Source organism: Dasypus novemcinctus, chromosome 11, assembly GCF_030445035.2.
Source record: "Dasypus novemcinctus isolate mDasNov1 chromosome 11, mDasNov1.1.hap2, whole genome shotgun sequence".
Classification (NCBI taxonomy): Eukaryota; Metazoa; Chordata; class Mammalia; order Cingulata; family Dasypodidae; genus Dasypus; species Dasypus novemcinctus.
The window spans coordinates 67767952-67785534 of record NC_080683.1 but is presented as its reverse complement, the minus strand read 5'-3'; the positions used below and the strand labels follow the sequence as shown (position 1 = coordinate 67785534).

The 17583-nt window shown below is 34.9% G+C and overlaps 1 long non-coding RNA gene across 1 annotated transcript in view; it reads left to right on the top strand.

Moving 5' to 3' along the window:
* The window catches only part of LOC131280502 (uncharacterized), an 82324-nt gene that overhangs the window by 55394 nt on the left and 9347 nt on the right, over positions 1 to 17583 (top strand). Inside the window, exon 2 of the long non-coding RNA XR_009188113.1 lies at positions 14271 to 14406. This is a non-coding gene — a long non-coding RNA (uncharacterized lncRNA). The remainder of the gene's footprint in view (positions 1 to 14270; positions 14407 to 17583) is intronic.

Here is a 17583-nt window from a genome sequence, read left to right as displayed (position 1 = left end):
AATAAAAACTAATACATAAATACCAAAAGAATGGAACTTATAGGTCATTGTTACAGTAATTAATTTAAAACTTGCCTTGGAACAACTTGGTCAATTAGGTTCTACCACTTTTAGTCTTATTGTAAACAAATTTAAATCATAGTGATTGAAAGGGAATTTTTGAGAGCTGATACACTTGTCTTAATATTGAAATTCGATTATATAGAGTAGATGAAGAAAATACTTACAGCAGTCCCAGTAAAGTGTGGAACAAGAAAAGAGTCTGACTATTACTACTGCTTGAGTCCCTAGCTAATAAAATTACACAAAATAATAAATACATAAAATATTGGAATGCTAGATAAAAATCACTCTTGAAAAGGATGTGATTGTCACTCTCAAAAAAGCCAAGAGAATTCAGGCAACAAACAACTTAAAAGACAAAACCTAATAAAAGAGTTCTAAAAAGTGGCCGAATACCATTATCAGCAAATAAAAATTCTTTGCTAAAATTGAAGCTGTAACTATTAGAAAAATACAATAGAAATATATACTAGAAAATATAATGGAAAATAAAATACAAATTCCGTTCAAAGTAGTAGCAAAATCTATAGGATCTCTATGGATTAATTTGACAAGGAAGTGCAACACCTAAGTGAATGAAAAAATAAGAATTTCCTGAAGATATAAATTATATGGAGAATATTATTTTTTGAAATGGTCAGCTACAATATCCATTATCATAACAATCTTAATTCTCCTTCAAATAAGTTAATATATTCAAAAGAATTCCATATCAAATCTGAGTTAAAAAGATTTTTAATTATACCCAACAAACTGATTCTACGTTTTTGTTTGATTTTTGTGTGTGTACTGATTTGTTTTTTTCTTGAACAGCATTTCTCAAAGAAGAACTATTGATATTTTGGTTAAGATCATCTGTCTTACTCCATTTATTGGAATATGTTTAACATCTCTGGACTTTACTTAGTAAATGCTAGTGGCAGGTGCTCAGTCATTTGTGACACCCTAAAATACTCCACACCTTTCAAATGTTCACTATTGGTGTAGAATTCCATAAAATTGAAGACTAATGGACTTGAAAATATAAAATTAAACAAGAAAAACATTATAGCACTACCACAGGGATAGACAAATAGATCAGTAAAAGAGAACCGGGGGGGGTGGGGAGAATAAGAAAGAGAAAGAGAAATTTTGCTTATACAGTAGTAAGGATAAGATTTTAATTCAGTGAGGAAATGATGACCTATACATTAAATGATATCAGGGATAAAAACCAGGTCAAGATCTACCTCATACTATATAAACATTCACACAATATATCAAGATGGATTAAAGCATTAAAATAAATAAATAAGTTTCTAGGAGAAATTGAGAACCCCAATATGGGCAATGACATTGACTTCCCTAAAGAAACAAAATTCAGGTTTATTCACAAAAATGTTTTAAACTTCTGAATAATGAAAGACACCATAAAATGTTAAAAGAGAAGCAGCATACAGAGAAGGAAGATAAAATTGACAACAAATGGGATTAATACTAAGAATAGCAATAATATAAAGTCCTCCTATATCCTACACAATTATAAGAAGGAAAAAAGTCTTCATTAGAAAAAAGAATGGAAACATTCAACCCAAAGAAAAAAATTGAGAATCAGTTTGTCAATTTTTGAAAAAACAAATACTCACAAACCCTTTGGGATTTGCTTGAGATAAAATGAAAATAAACTGATTTGGCATAAAGTGACACCTTTACAATTTTGAGTGTTTCAAATCATTGTATCATTTTACTGAAAAAATGATTTCCAGAAAATCAATAAACTTAGTTGAAGTATGGCCAATCCAATGATTGAAAATGTCCCTTCAGTATCAGGAAAGGGGGAAGGGGAGAGAGACAGAAAGAGAAAGAGAGAGACTGAGAGAAAGAGAAAGAGGAGGGAGGAAGAGAAGAACAAACAAATAGCCATATTCTGATGAAATGCGATTTTCAAGGATCAAAAAAATACTTTATGGGAGGTGGAAGGCGAGAGAATATTGGTGAACAAAATAAAAGTCCTTGGGAAGTAACAAAGATTAAATTTATACCTTTAAAGAATTAAATGTCAGGAAAAAAAAAGTCCCTCTAAAATATAATAAAAAGTTTTTAAATTAAAAATTCTATAACTAATCAAACTGTTTTTCCTATGTGAAAACAAGAGGAAGATACTTTCAGAGAGGTAAAACTCTGAATGTATACTATTCTCCTATCTTTACTCTATCAAATAAACTCTAAGTTGTATGTTAGTTATCAATGGAAGATTAAAAATGACTTTAGAAAATGGTTTAATAACATGGCTTAGGCATTAAAAGGTATGCTAGTTGTAGTACTAAATTGGAATATTTTAAATATATACAAGTTACACAATTTTAAAGTTCTTAAAAACAAACCCATAAGGTAAATAATAATAATTAACTTGTAATAAGCTGGGTTTAAAAACTAAGATGTGTTGGGTGATGATTTGGAAGAAACTGAAAGCTTACCAATTAACTAAAATAAAAATATGTCAATAGATAATTTTTAATTTACCAGGCAGAGCCCTGGAACACTTATAGGTAATTCATGAACAAAGGACAAGGAATCAGTAAAGCAACTGAGAAGGATGAGAGGACCACATCCTGGGAGCCAGGAGAAAGTGAGTTTTAAAAGAGAAGATAGGTTTAACAGCGCCTAAAACCTAAAAGAAATCAAAGAAGAACCCTGACTGAAACTTGTATACTGTTTAAATGTCATTGGTGACCTTACCAGAGTAGAAGCAGATGATAGATTGTAGTTTCTGAGGAGAAAAGAAAAAAATGATAGCACTTTCAAAAATTTTAAGTACAAGGGGTAAGAGAAAGAAAATGCTAAATGAAAGGAATTTAAGTTTAAGTGGTTTTGTCTGCTTGTTTCTTTGTTTTGAAAATGAAACAAATAGAATTTCTACCCCTGTGTTATACAATACTGGAACCAGGCTCTACCTATGTAAAACAAAGACCAAACAATAATAACTTAGCCCTATGTTCTGTAAGACATGCCTGAACCAACTAAAATAGCCAACTTAATAAAATGCTTATTAAGACTAACAGTTTGCTCAAGACACTCTAAATCTTATGCTGTGCTCAACAATATAAAGCTACAATGTAATAAACTTTGCCCAGTTCCAATCAGTTTTCTACCTTGAAAACCCATTTCAAAATTCCTCAGTCTTGGACCCTAAATCCTGTAAATGTCTGCCCTAACTCTCTTCTTTTGAGACCCTGTTAAGATTCTGTCAAATTTCTGTTAAGGTGGTATTCTCTCTTACTGCAGTAAGTTTAATAAATATAGCTTGACTTGATCAACAGGTTCTTCTAGAGGTGTTTTAGGAAGTCGACAGTTTGTTAAAACCAAGAGATGCTTGAATGTATTTAAATGTTGGTGGGAAGAAGTCAGTAAAGTCAGGAATATGGCAAAGGCAGACAGAGTGATGACTCACAGGAATGTGGGTGATATCCAGAGGTAAGATGGTAGAGTCAAACTCAGGTTGGAAAAGCAACCATTGTATCAGGAGAAATGGAGCAAAGATCTAAAGAGACACACCTGGGTATGACAGAGAACATCAAACAGCCAACATTTGCTTTCTTTGGCTTCAGGATTGCACATCTGCCTCTGTATTCCAAGTCGGGACACTACTGCTGCCACACCCATGCAGTTGATGGAATGTGGAGTCTAGCTTCTGCCAATGCTCACTACTGCCAGTGCCAGCTTTTCTATCTGCATTGACCCAGACAAATGGCTTTGACTTTCTGTACTTTTTCCTTCCATTTTGACATCATCAAATTCACATCCAGAGTGTTCATTACAAAGGACTCAGAAATGTAGTTTCGGGAAGCGGATTTGGCTCAACAGACAGAGCATCCACCTACCACATGGGAGGTCCAGGTTTCAAACCCAGGGCCTCCTGATCCATGTGATGAGCTGGCCCACGTGCAGTGCTCATGCACGCAAGGCGTGCTGTGCAATGCAGAGGTGTCCCCCATGTAGGGGAGCCCCACACACAAGGAGTGCACCCCATAAGGAGAGCTGCCCAGTGCAAAAAATGTGCAGCCTGCGCAGGAGTGGTGTCGCACACACAGATAGCTGATGCAGCAAGATGACCCAACAAAAAGAGACACAGATTCCTGGTACTGCTGACAAGAATATAAGCAGACACAGAAGAACACACAGCAAATGGTCACAGAGAGCAGACAACTGGGGAGGGGGGAAGGCAGGGAAGGGGAGAGAAATAAAAAAAGAAAGAAAGAAATGTATGGTTTGCTTGTCAAATTCTCCAAATAGAAGGAAAGCAGAACAAAGGTGGTTGGGGAGACCCAAACCAAGTATGAGCAAAGCATATGCCTTTTTGTATAGTCTCTTCCTTGCCGTACTTACTTGAACCCCTACTGTAAAGGCAACAAAAGTTATGTAGACTTTTGCATCAATAGCCATAAGTGAGACTGAGCTATAATTTCCTTTCACTGTGCTTTGTTAGGTTTGGGTATCAGTGTTATGATGGTCTCAACATAATGTGAAAATATTCCATTTTTCTCTGTTCTGGAACATTATAATGTATTAAAGAACATTAGAATCCTCTATTCTCAAAGGTTTAGTAGAATTTATCCGTGAAATCAATTGGGCCTGGTGCTTTTTATGAAGTAGCTATTTATAATTCTTTAAATGCATTTTATTATAAATGGTCAGTATAAATTTTTTAACTACTCTGTGCTCAAACAAGGACATTTATATTTTTTAAAAATAATCTATTTTTCTAGTTTTTATAACATATTTTCCTAGACTTTGTAAGTCATACTATTTCTTTATTGGTGATATTATTTCTTTATATTCTCTTTCCCCCCAAAAAATCACCATATTTGTTTTATTCTTAGTCATTAGTTACTTGGTTCCAATATTCACGTGCCAATCCTCCAACCTTAATTTTTGTACTCATTTTGTGTTTGGATGAAACTCATTCTTTAATAGCTTTTTCAGTAATGGTCTATGGAAACTGTAGAATTTCTGAATTCTTCTGTGTTCACAATAATTTGTTTCCTTATACTGAGGAGGAGTTTGTCTGGGTTGTCTCAGTTTGCCAAAAGCTGCTGAAAGCAATATACCAGAAATATATTGGCTTTTACAATGGGAACTTATTAATTTATAAACTTACAGTTCCAAGGCTGAGAAAAATGTGTAAACCAAAGCACCAGGCCACATTCTCTCCCTGAAGACTGGCTTCTGGTGATCCTGGACTCCTCTCTGTCAAATGGGAAGGCACGTAGCAGCATCTCCCTCCTCCTCCCGGTCTCATTGCTTTCAGCTTCCAGGTTTCTGTGGCTTCCTCTCCCAACTTATGTGGGCTTCTGTCTCTACAGCTCTCTCCATATTCATCCCATTTATAGGGGACTTCAGCAAGAGAATTAAGACCCAGACTGGGTCATACCTCACTGAAGTAATCTAATCAAAGGTCCTTAACTAAAGTGATATATTTAAAAGGTCCCGCCTACCATAGGTTCACACCCACAGGAATGGATGAGCTCTCAGGACATGATTTTCTGGGGTCCATCGAGCATTACATGTCTCTTGTACATAGAGTACTTATGGACTGTTTTCTCTCCTAAGTCATTTAAGGCATTGCTATGCATATTTAAGTTATCAATCATAGCTGGGAAAATGTTTGAGGCAACTGCAATTTTCCTTCTGATCAAACTCCATGAGAACTTGGATTTCGTTCACTATTCTTTCACAGAAACTAGAGCTATGCCTAAAACAGAGTAAGCATTTAATAAACATTTGCTGGTTGATAACAATAAATAATAATTAATAAATAAAAACTGACGTTAGATGAGTTTTCTGGGACCATGGTGTTTCTTTTCATTTTGCACATTCAGTTCTTCTTTTATCATGAAGAGTTAGTTATTAGCATTGTATTCAATGCTATCTTACCTAGTTATTATATCCTTGCCAATCTTTTTAAAGCTTTTTCATTTCCATTTATTTTATTTACTTTTGTCGAACATGTCTTCCTAGTGACCTTTTTATTCTTGACCTGCTTCCAGTGAAGCCTTTATTTATTTATTTTCAGAGGCTCAATAAAAACTTTTAATTACACTTCAAAGACATCCTACAGTGTAACAGTGAATATTCACAGTTACTATCCATAACTCCATATTGCATCTCTATTTTCTTCCCCCATACTGCATCTCTATTTTCTTCCCCCTGTTCCTCAGTAGTTTTCTGTCTTGCCCAGTCTTCCAAGTTTTGCCTTTAGAGTAATACATTCAAAATTCTTTAATGATTTTATTTATCTCTTTCATTAATTTTCTCAGCTCTTCCAGATCATGTCTCATGTACTGATATTGACCAAGAACTTCTACCTCACACCTTAGTATATTTGTATTATGATAATAAAGAGAGTGCATAAGTGAAGACAGGAAGAATACTTCGGGGTTTGTCTACAGCCTTTCGAGATTAAAGGTTTGGGACATTTGTTCTGGAAACACTATAAAAGCCCAAGTATTAACCTGTAAAATGTGGACTCTCTTTCACCAGGTCTTCTGTGTTATCAAAATACCTACTACCATCTTATTGATACCCTTTTACTTTCTGAACACAATTGAAAATCTTAATAGTGCAATTGGGACTATATAGCATTTTTAGAATGAAAATCATTATTAGCATTTTATATTTATGTAAATTTGTAATCGTTAACCAATTTAGTTTCCTTATATACTTTAGTTACTTTTTGTTTATATTCACGATAAAAATTCATTTCTAAATGTTACATTTTTATGTGTATACATTCATGTCTGTTGAACAACTAAAAATATCAATGAGAAGAGCATTATTTCTTGAAGTGTATTATATATTTGTATATGGTGTCGACTCAAATGTTTTTTACCTTTTAATAAAAAGACTTCTTATTCTTAATTTCTCCCAATCTAGTCAGATGTTCCTGTTATTTCTAAAATGGAAATTAAACCAAGTGAGAACTCTTCTGGGATGACCTTCCTGGATATAATAGTATCGTGTTAATTTTATTTTACTTTATATAGGAGTTCCATTTTTTAGCCAGTATTCTAGAACTCACTTTAGAGATCCATACACATATATCTAACAGCCTTCTCAATATTTCCACTTAAATGTCCTAAAGTCAGATCTACTGCATAGTCTAACTTCAATGAAATGATGTCCCAAACAATTCAAATATAATTCAAAAACTGAACTTGTGATTTATCTTCCCTAAGTCTGGTTCTCTTTCATCTTGTCTTATGTCAGTAAAAGTTACCGTTGAATTTTGGCTGGTATCTCTCCTTGTCGCATGATCCATATCCAATTCAGAAAATCCTCCTCTCCCTTATGACTGATATGCAGTCCTCAATCCAACCATGTTTTAACTTGTTTTATATCAATTATTTCACTATCTTCATTTGAACTGAAAATAACCTCATTTATGCCACAGTCATCTTCCATATGGACCACACATTCTCCCTTCTTGGATACTGTAACCACCTCCTACCTTGTCTACCTTCATTTTTTCTTACCACTCCCCCAATCCATTCCCCAAATAGCACGCAGAAAGAAAATAACTTTCCTATAAATCCAACCATGCCAACCTCTGCTTAACAATATTCACTGGCTTTCCACTGCTTTCATGTTAAAAAGGAAAACCTTATTTTCCATAAAAAACTGTGAATGATCTAACCCTTCCAATCTCTCTGGCTACATCTCATCCCACTTTTCCTCTGTGTGTTTTAAGCTCTCAAGTTGTCACCACAGGACTTTTAAAGTTTCTTACTTTTGATAATATAATCAGTATAATGTCTGTGTCAGCCTATACTCTGAGCTCCTTAAGGTACAAATACATCTTCTCCTACCATTGTATCCTTAACACCCAGCACAGGGCCTGGTTTCCAGTTCATACACACAATATTTGTCGAATGAACAATTATTATTAGTGTTATCTTTCCAGCCAATAAGTAGCGATTAAATTATCTTCTCAAAATTTTAATGTGAGTCCATATCTTCATGGGAAAATAATTGAGTCATTTGAGCACAATTAAATAAGTTAATTATCAGCTTTCACTTGCACTTATCATACAGATCATTTAGTTTTTTATCGAGTAAGTTGTTTTGAAAATTTAAAACTATTATTTTTGATCAATATATATTGAATCCCTGAGTATGACTGCTCTCTGTTCAATGACTAGCATAAATACGGAATCTATGACTAATTCTGAAACTTTTTTGAGATCTTTTAACTGTCAAAATTTTTACTTTTTATAATAAGCTATTATTGAGATACAAAGCTAGAATATTGGAGTTATAATTGAGAATATAATAATGAGTTCTATGTGAAATTTTAATAAAGATGATGTTTTATGCTGAACTGTTATGCCAGGTCCCACTGAAAGCAGCCACTTATATTTTCAGGGCAGTTACCCTGCTTGAATTTTAACTCTGTGACTCAGGTTTTTAGAAAGAGATGACATTCCGATGTGGAAAAGCATAACATAAAATTTTTTTTATTACTATGCTCCAACAAATTGTGTTAATAGAATCACATAGGTCATCTTTCATTTTCTAATCAATTTTAGATTTATTTCTTTATAAAATCCTGGACTTTGTTATTAGGTGTTTCCCAAGGTCATGCATAGATATTGATGAAGAACTTGAGCTCCAGGGTCAGAAAGAACTTGGCTAAAGTCATGAATTTATCACTTAACAGGTTTATGAGTTCAGGAAAGCTGCATAACCTTCTATACCTGGATTTCCTCATCTATGTAATAGAGAATCAGAGCTCACTCATAGAACTATGGTGAGGATTAAATAAGAAATTACTCTTGCACACTGTTTATTTCATGCCTGATGTGCAGAAAAAACTGAACAAAAGTTAACTATTATATTACTATTTATTTGGCAATGTATCTTCCTCTGTTTATTTGATGGTCAAATCTAATTGAGCATAAACTGGAATATAAAGTCAATTCCATCATATGCTTGCATCTATACGAATCAACTGATGGAACTGGATTTTGAAGTTGCAATTAATAAACAAAATCTTTTTTATGTACATGATAATGCAAGAATGTAAGGTATATCTATACATAGACTGATCTTCCAGATGTATTTAGTTTCTATCATACAGATACAAATTAAATTTGATTGTTTTCCAAGATGGAATGCACAAGCATCTTGAAGCTCACCAAAGATGGTTTTGATGTATAAACTTATGAATTTGCTTCTTTTAGTTTCAAGGCAGACTCAGATGGGCATATCAAAAAGGAAGTGACCATCCTATTTATACACCCGTGTGAGACTCTTAAAAATGCAAAGTTGTTTGTGCTTGAGAGAATTAAACTGGTCTTATCCAATGTCTCTTGTACTTTACATGTATGTAATTTTTAAAAAAGAAACCAAAACCTAACTACAAAGCATAATTATAAATGGTAATACATTTTCACCATACTTATGCAATAAATAAGTCTGTCAAAAATAAGGATTGGAGGGTAGTGTGCTTCCCTCCTGTACTGATATAATTTATTTTGCTCTTCTGCTAACGAGGCTGGATTTAGATAGCCATGCACATCAGTCTCAAATAAAAATTAAAAGTCAGTATATTACATTTCTCCTTCTGTTCTTTCTGCATATTACATCGCTCCATAAGCTCATTGGCACTGTAGTTCTATCTCTCCTTTGGCACAATTTTCCTCTATGGTATGATGCTATGAATATTTATGGCACAATAAAAATAATATAATAATAGGCATTTCCTAAATTTGTGCTGCATATATCTTCGGACAGGAGCTGGGAGGGCTATATCTGTTACCTCCCACTAAAGCAGATCTTTATGTCCTGTGAAATAGCTGGCTGTCCCAAAGACCTTCGCTTCCATGTGAATTAAATGGCTTCTGTGCTGAAAAATTCTGAGACTTTTTTTCCTCCATATATAGTTTTGACTATCATCATCTCTGAAACATTGCCAGATTTTTCCTACATTGGGTAGGCTTCAATTGATATCCTTATCCATCCTTCCTATGTCAACTACTACAATTCATTTTTTTATCACCACTCTAAATCTTCAGTCTCTAAAATTCTGGGTTCCACAATACTCTGAGCAGACTATTATCTTGCTTGGTGAAGCGGGACAGCTTTACCCTCACTCCTCCTCCATCACCTTAAATGACTGGTTTCTTTTCATTTATAAATCTTACTCAAATTACTTTCTTTTCTCAAATATTCTTAAAACTTTCTCATTTCAGCCTATATCTGGAAGGAGATATCTGCTCAGCTACTCATAATGTTCCTAATCCTATTTTCAATATTGCCACATATCAGTCTTCTGTTTTACTTGATAGTCATTCTTACTATTCTATTAATATGGTTAGAATTGATTTCGCTTCCCTTTGATAATTACTGAAAAAGTAGAGTTTTTCCCTATCACGTATTAAAGAAGTTCTAAGAGTCACATTAAATGGGTATTATGATATTTTATTGCAAAATTTATGGGAATTATCTTTAAGCTGTAAGACACCTCAAACACTTATTTAACATTTGTTATGAGTGAGAGTGTGCATGTGTAAGGGTTGAGAGAAAGAGAGAGAGAGAAAGGAGAGAGAAGAGTGAGAGAAAGGAAAGTTCAATATATTTTTATGGGGTTTTGTTGAGAAACAATTCTTCTTGGGTCTTTCGCATTGTTGCACATTTTGTGAGGAGAGGCACACACTGCCTTTGTTCTGGAGTATCATTTCAAGGGCATTTATACAGCAACCAACTTCCAGAGGTAGAGATAGTGTCCCCAGCTAGAGCAAAGGATAGGTATTTGTTTTCTCTTTATTCTTTTCTTTTTTTACTGTTCAGCATAATATAAATAATATTTATATTTGGGGCAAAAATCAAGTGGGTTTTCTGCACATTATAAAATATTTGGTTTCCATATCTCATGGTTCTTCTCCTATAGTACAAGTGTCAACTGAACTACTTTGTGTTGCCTTATGGGAAGTTGGAATTGCTTCCTTCCTTCCTTGCTTCCTCCCTCCTTCCCTCCCTTCCTTCCATTCTTTCTCTCTCTTTCTTTCTTTATCTATCTGTCTATCTATCTATCTGTCTATCTATCTATCTATCTATCCTGTCATCTATTTTCTCTGAGCATCCATGAAAGGGTGGCAGGATTACTTGTTTACTTAATAATAAAATCTTAAACCCTCTGTGGCAGTTTGAGATTATTTATGAATTCCAAAAAGAATGTTTTTAAACTGGTATGTTCCTCTGAGTGTGATACCCTTTGATTGTATTATATTCAGTTGAGATGACTTTGATTAAATTATGTTAATATGAGGGCTTTTATTTGACCACATCATTACGGTGACTCAATCTGAGTCTCTGCCCCCTTTATGGGTTATATAAATGGACACACAGGAAGAGATACGCAGAAGATACACAGAGGAAGAGAGATAGCTACATAGACACGGCAGAGGCCTTGGGAAGAGAGATGAGCCATTTGCCTGATAGTTTGCAGCCGACCTTGTGAAGAAAACAGAGCAGCTGAGCCCAGGAAGAAACAAGAAACAAGCCTCAGGAAGAGAGAAGAGCCAGCCTATAGCTGACAGCTGAAAAAGCTGGACCCATGGAAGCTTAAGAGAGAGAGGAGGCTGAACCCTTGCAGACATCACCTGCCATCTTACTTCAACACAAGGCAACAGAGTTTGGTAAGGAAGTAACCTTGAGTTGGACTCTTTAGTGCCTTCTAACTGTAAGCTTTTACCCCAAATAAATACCCTTTATAAAAGCCAACCAATTTCTGGTACTTTGCATCAGTACCCCTTTTGTCTGACTAATATCCTCTCCATATTTACTAATAGTTTTCATGATGAGGATGGGATGCTGACTGAGACATGACTTTCTGGAAGAGGAAGAATTAGGAAGGATAGGGGTCTCATGACCCAATTAACAGATATATAGGTAAGTCTGTGTTTGGTCAGCTGGGTAATAAGTGATCCTTCACTTAATTGTCTGTTAAGTAGACAATATTAGGAATTGAGGAGATGGTTTCAGGATGAACACTAGCAAAAAGGTCGAAAGATAACTCTCCAAATGATATCCTGGATGTTGCTAAATGCCCTTGCTAATGTGGCAATCATTCTCAAGTCCACTGCTTTGTAGTAATTAATACTAAGATTTGTTCTAGTGGTATGTGGCAGGCATTTCAGTCAACAGTTACAGAGAGATGCTGAGGAAGAATAGAGGGAAATTCATGACCCCTGTGGACAGAAACCAGGTGAATCATTAGAACTTTGGCTAGTTCACTTGGAAAATAAGTGAGGCATGTAATGTTTGTTATGGAAGTTTGACAAGAGATATATTGTCTTAAGGCTCATTTCCTCCTAGCCTATCATGCCAACTCTGGCCACAATTCTATTATGATTTCTCTTAATCTTACTGATAAGTTTATCAAAATCACAGGAGATGGCCCTAATTTCTTCACATCCCACTAAAATGCCTGTCAACACCTCTGGATATCTGCTACATCCCTATTTCTATACCTGGAAGATTCTCATTCTGTGGAGTGGATGAATGCCACTCGGCTGGTGATGTGGATAAACAAGGCAAAGTGAACTAACTGCCCTCATGCATTGCCTCCAAAATAATGGCTAGACTCAATTATTTGAGTGAATTGAGAAATTAAGTCCTACCAGTTAGTAGGAGGTCCACATTGGAGCATCAGTTTGTCTTGGCTGATGTAAGGTCAAACTTCAACTTCATGTGCTCCAATAATTGTAAACACTTTGTTTTTTAGAGACATCATGTGTTCTCTGAGAACCAAGTACTAGTTTATTTCTCTTCCAAAAAACTAGTGATTTGCACATTAGGTATGGCCATAAGAGATCTTCAAATTTTTGTGGAAATACCCCCATAGATCTTGTAGACCTTAGATAATTGCAGTATCTCTCCAAAATGAAGCTATATTTGGTTATGCAGTGATCTCTCAAAAAATAAAGTTATAGTTGGTTACTTAGAGAAGCTTCCCTGAGGGGTGACTGACTCATGACTTACTCATACCCTTTGGACAGATTTCCTTATAGTGTGAGTCATCCAATATGAAAAAAGCATAGCACAAAATTTGTCTCTGATATTAGTTAACATGATCAATGACACACCCTAGTCCTGAAATGTATTCAGGTCAGCCTTATCTCAATGGTCAGCATTGTTATGAATGATACATTGGCCTTGGATGTCTTCTTTACCAGCCAATGTGGAGTGTGTGATATTGCTAATATAGCTTGCTGTACTTGGATTAATGACTAGGGCCAAATGGAAAGTTCAATATGAAAATTTAAGGAGAAAGTCACCTGAATTTCTAAAGTAGATCCTGATGGTTTATTAGCTGCACTCAACTAGTTGGGTCTGGGAAATGGGGAGCACATTGTCAATAACACAGGTTTCTTCATGAGACAGTGTTGAGTCAAGGGTTGAGTATGATTGGAAGACAATTCTCCACATATTGCTCATGTTTCTTCATATCTTATGCACAGAAACACTGACAGCCATTGTCCTGCCTTATCATTTTAAGAGTGTTTGTATAGCAATAGTAGATAAAGGTGATGTCTCCCTTCAAAATAAAGAACAGGTTTGTGTATTATCCAGTTTCATAAAGAAAATGGTTCCCTTTGGGATGAAGATCAGGCAAGTTTCCTGCCAGCTATAAAAAATTCAGTTTCCCAAATCTTGCAGATCCTCTTTTGTAATGCAAATAACTGTGTATGTGTGAGAATGCTTGACCCACTTGCTTTGCCTTGTGGGACCAGCACAAATGATATTCTGACTACTATTATTGCTGTTAGTAATAAGTTCTTCGTCTCTAATTCATATTCCTATGTCTTCTGCCAGCACCCATGAAACTGATACGATAATTTGGCACACATGTTGGGTAAAAATCTCAGGTCATTTAAGTTCTTGACAGGTATAATCATGACTAATGTTATAATCATGATTTCAATTACATTAAAGAGAGCTGTAAAAACCAAAAACTTAATCTATGGATTTTGTAGTTACCAATTCCAAGGGATGTTGGAATGTAAAATAAGTAAGTAAATAATTGTGAGTATATAGAAGATAATTCAGTACTGTCTTGAAGAGAACTGCTGGTCTCCAATAGAGGGATTTATTTGAATGTTTTGGAAAAACTGATGAAAGCTTTTGAAATATACAACAGTACAAGATTGGACCTATGATATTTATAGATAATCTGGAGTCTATTGATGGTTTCATCAAGAACCCTTGATCTAAGTGAATTTACTCCTTCCCTGGAATGGCAGAGCAGATGGTGAGCAGACTACTTCTAGGACAATCTTCCGGCCTTTCCTAGGAATGACTCAAGTAAGTACCATATCTCCCCACCTAATTCTAGAAACTGTACCTTGTCAATAATAATAACATTAGAAGAAGATCTGTTACTGGGTAGATAAATACATATCGATAAATTGTAGATCTGGCATCACATGATTCACATATACCCCAAAACTAATTTTCACTTCCTGTATTAGAAGTAAGAGAAAAATGTATTTATACCAAAGTTAAATAATGTATGAAAGATCTGATTAAAGGATTTGCTAATAGTTGTTCTCTGAGTATGGACATTAATGAAGCTCTTATATGTCATTTCACATGAAGTTCAAAATTTCAGATAGCCAAGAAACAGAAAATTATTATCAACTTGGAGTGAGTTATGCAGCCATACCTCTAGCATGGCTTGTTTAATGCAAAATAGTAAAGAATACTTAATCAAACTTCAAGAAAATAGATCATTCTATAATGTCTTATTTCATAGCCAAATGGAAAAACACTTGTATTCTAAAATTCCCATCAGAATTGAACTTGGGGAAAAAGAGTAAAGATTTTCTTCTTTGCTAGTTTTACAAAAAGATACTGAGTATAGGAAAAGGTTATTAGTTTGTTATTACTCAACCCATGCTGAGCAGAGTAAAACATTAAAAGGGAATGAAAAAAGGAAGTCAGCTTTCCAATCCCAGCTGCAAGCTGATGAATTAGTCAGTGATTAATTGTTGCTACTGGTAATTGAAATAATCATATTTCAGAGACAGTGAGAGGAGAGCATTTGGTCACTAAAATCCATTTGCCCAAAAGTGTAGTTGCTGCAATATTATTGGACTTTTTTAAACAGGTAGTATCAAGACCTTAATATGAAACTAAAGACCTAACACGAGAAGTTGGCTCAAGGTTGGGCATTCTCTTTAGTTTCACATTAGGTCTTGAAAACCTTCCTCTAGCTATCAAAATCTATGGTCCCTTTTCTCAAACCTTCTTATTTTCTTAGGCTTTTTTGAAAAGCAGAGCTCACTTTTAAAAGGACATAGCATAATGTGGAATACAAATAAACAACAATGAAAAAATATTTAATATGCATTGTCTTATGTTCAATAAGCCTAGTGAATTTACATTTACTGCCCTCAAAATAGTGTTTTTACTTTTTAATCAATGATAATGTGAGTCCATAAACTGACTTTGTCATGTCTCAAAATCTATAAGGTATAAACCAAGGACTTCAGGAGTCCCTGTCTTCAGGGAGTTTACTCTCTAGGTGTTAAGGAAAAGCACATATATAAATTTAAAAAATAAATACACAGAGCAAATAAGCACTACATAAATAAAGTTGGAAATTTGCATTTAATGAGTGTTTAACATGTATAAGACTCTCTATTAAGCATTTTCATAATTAATCTCCACAACAACCCTGAGATGAAGGTATCATATCAGTTTTAAATGATGAGTAAATAGGATCAGAAAGGTTAAGTGATTTACTCAATTTCACCCTCCATTATGTAGTAGAGCCAATTCTCAAATATGCTTTTGATTCTATCTGATTCTAAAAGGAAGAAAGAATGGTACCTTCACAATTAAAATTCTTGTTGATAATTAAAGTCTAGGAAAATAACATTTGTAATATAGAATAATTTACAATTTTACTGACTTGGGAGAAGAGATGAATTTATTTGTGATATATTGTTTGTGAAGTGATGCTAGGACATATAAAAAGAAATGCCCAACCCACAGATAAAGATGAAGGATTTTAGTTTAAAAAAGGAGACCAGGACTGGAGATGTAGATACAGTACTCAATAGAGTTTAAAAGTAGACATAATGAAAAACATAAATGAGTAGCTGTATTTTTGATTCCACACAAACAGATGAAGACATCAGAAAGTTTGACTTCCAGAGTGTGTGATCGAGTCAACAGAAGTGGCTATAACAATTCCTTTCCTGCCTGTATGTGCATACTACTCCTCACCCTAAAGAGTAGAATCTATTACTGCTCCCCTTGACAGGGTATTGGCTTAGGACTTAATTTGACCAATCAATTGTGGCAGAAGTTATTCTGTGCTAATCTGGGGCTAGACCTTAAGAGGTGTGGCAGCTGGTGCTTTCATTCTTTTGTACACAGAGGCTCCTGGTAAAGAAGTCAGAGGCTGTCCTTCTGAAGAGAGAGACCAAAGTGGAAAGAAAACCCACGTGGAAGAGAAGCAAGGTGCTTCAGCCAACAGCTCAGCACTAAGATCCTATATATGTGAGGGACCATATCTAGGTCCTTTATCTTCCTGCAAGCCCAGCCCTCAGCTGAAAGCAGCCTCAAGACTGAGCACAGCTGGCACTGCCTAAAGGAGAGATGAACCTTCCCCAGGACTCCTGCTTACATCCTGAACCACAGAATCATGATTAATAAAATGGTTTTGTTTTAATCCATGAAGTGTTAGGGTACCATGTTACAAAGTAATAGATAGCTAAAAGAGAGAAGACTGGCAGTAAGGAATTAAACAAATGGTTTTTTTTTTTTCCTCCCTGGCAGGCAATTAAACATGCAATTAAGAAATAGAAATAACACAGTGCTTGTAGATAGAAAGGCCACCAAGGAGGTGACAGATTTATATTGGGGAGTCAAAGAAGGTCTCTCTAGGAGGTGACATTTGAGCCATAAAAGAAGTTAAAGAAATGAATGGATAAGGATGATGGGCCATACACATCAGGACAAGTGAATAACATTAAAATGTTGGCATTGTATGTCAAAAGCAACATATCTAGAATCAAAAATCACAAACTGATGTTGATATAGAAGGCCCATCTACCATCCCTTCTCTTGTCTATACCACTTATTTTTAAACATCTGTTCAGATGTCATCTTCTCTGGAAGACCTGCCTAACTTCTTTAATCTGGATTAGTGTTCACATTTCTGACAAGGAAGGTTGCTGTGTTTGCTTCTATGAAAGTGCAGAACACAGCATGTGGCTTTTTCTTAAAAACCTCATACCATTAAACTTAAAGCTCATTTAGGCAATAGCTATGTTTCTAGCCTTGGTATTCCAAGGTGAATGTATATATTAACACTAGGTGAAACGGCAATACTTTTTTGCCTCTACTTATATTGCTTCAACTGTTCTTTCCTTTATTCTTCTATTTTATCCCCCATTGGATCTTAGCTTAGGTGCCTCATCAAAATTTAGATTAAATCTGAAAAAATGTTGACCAATGCCTGCTTAATCT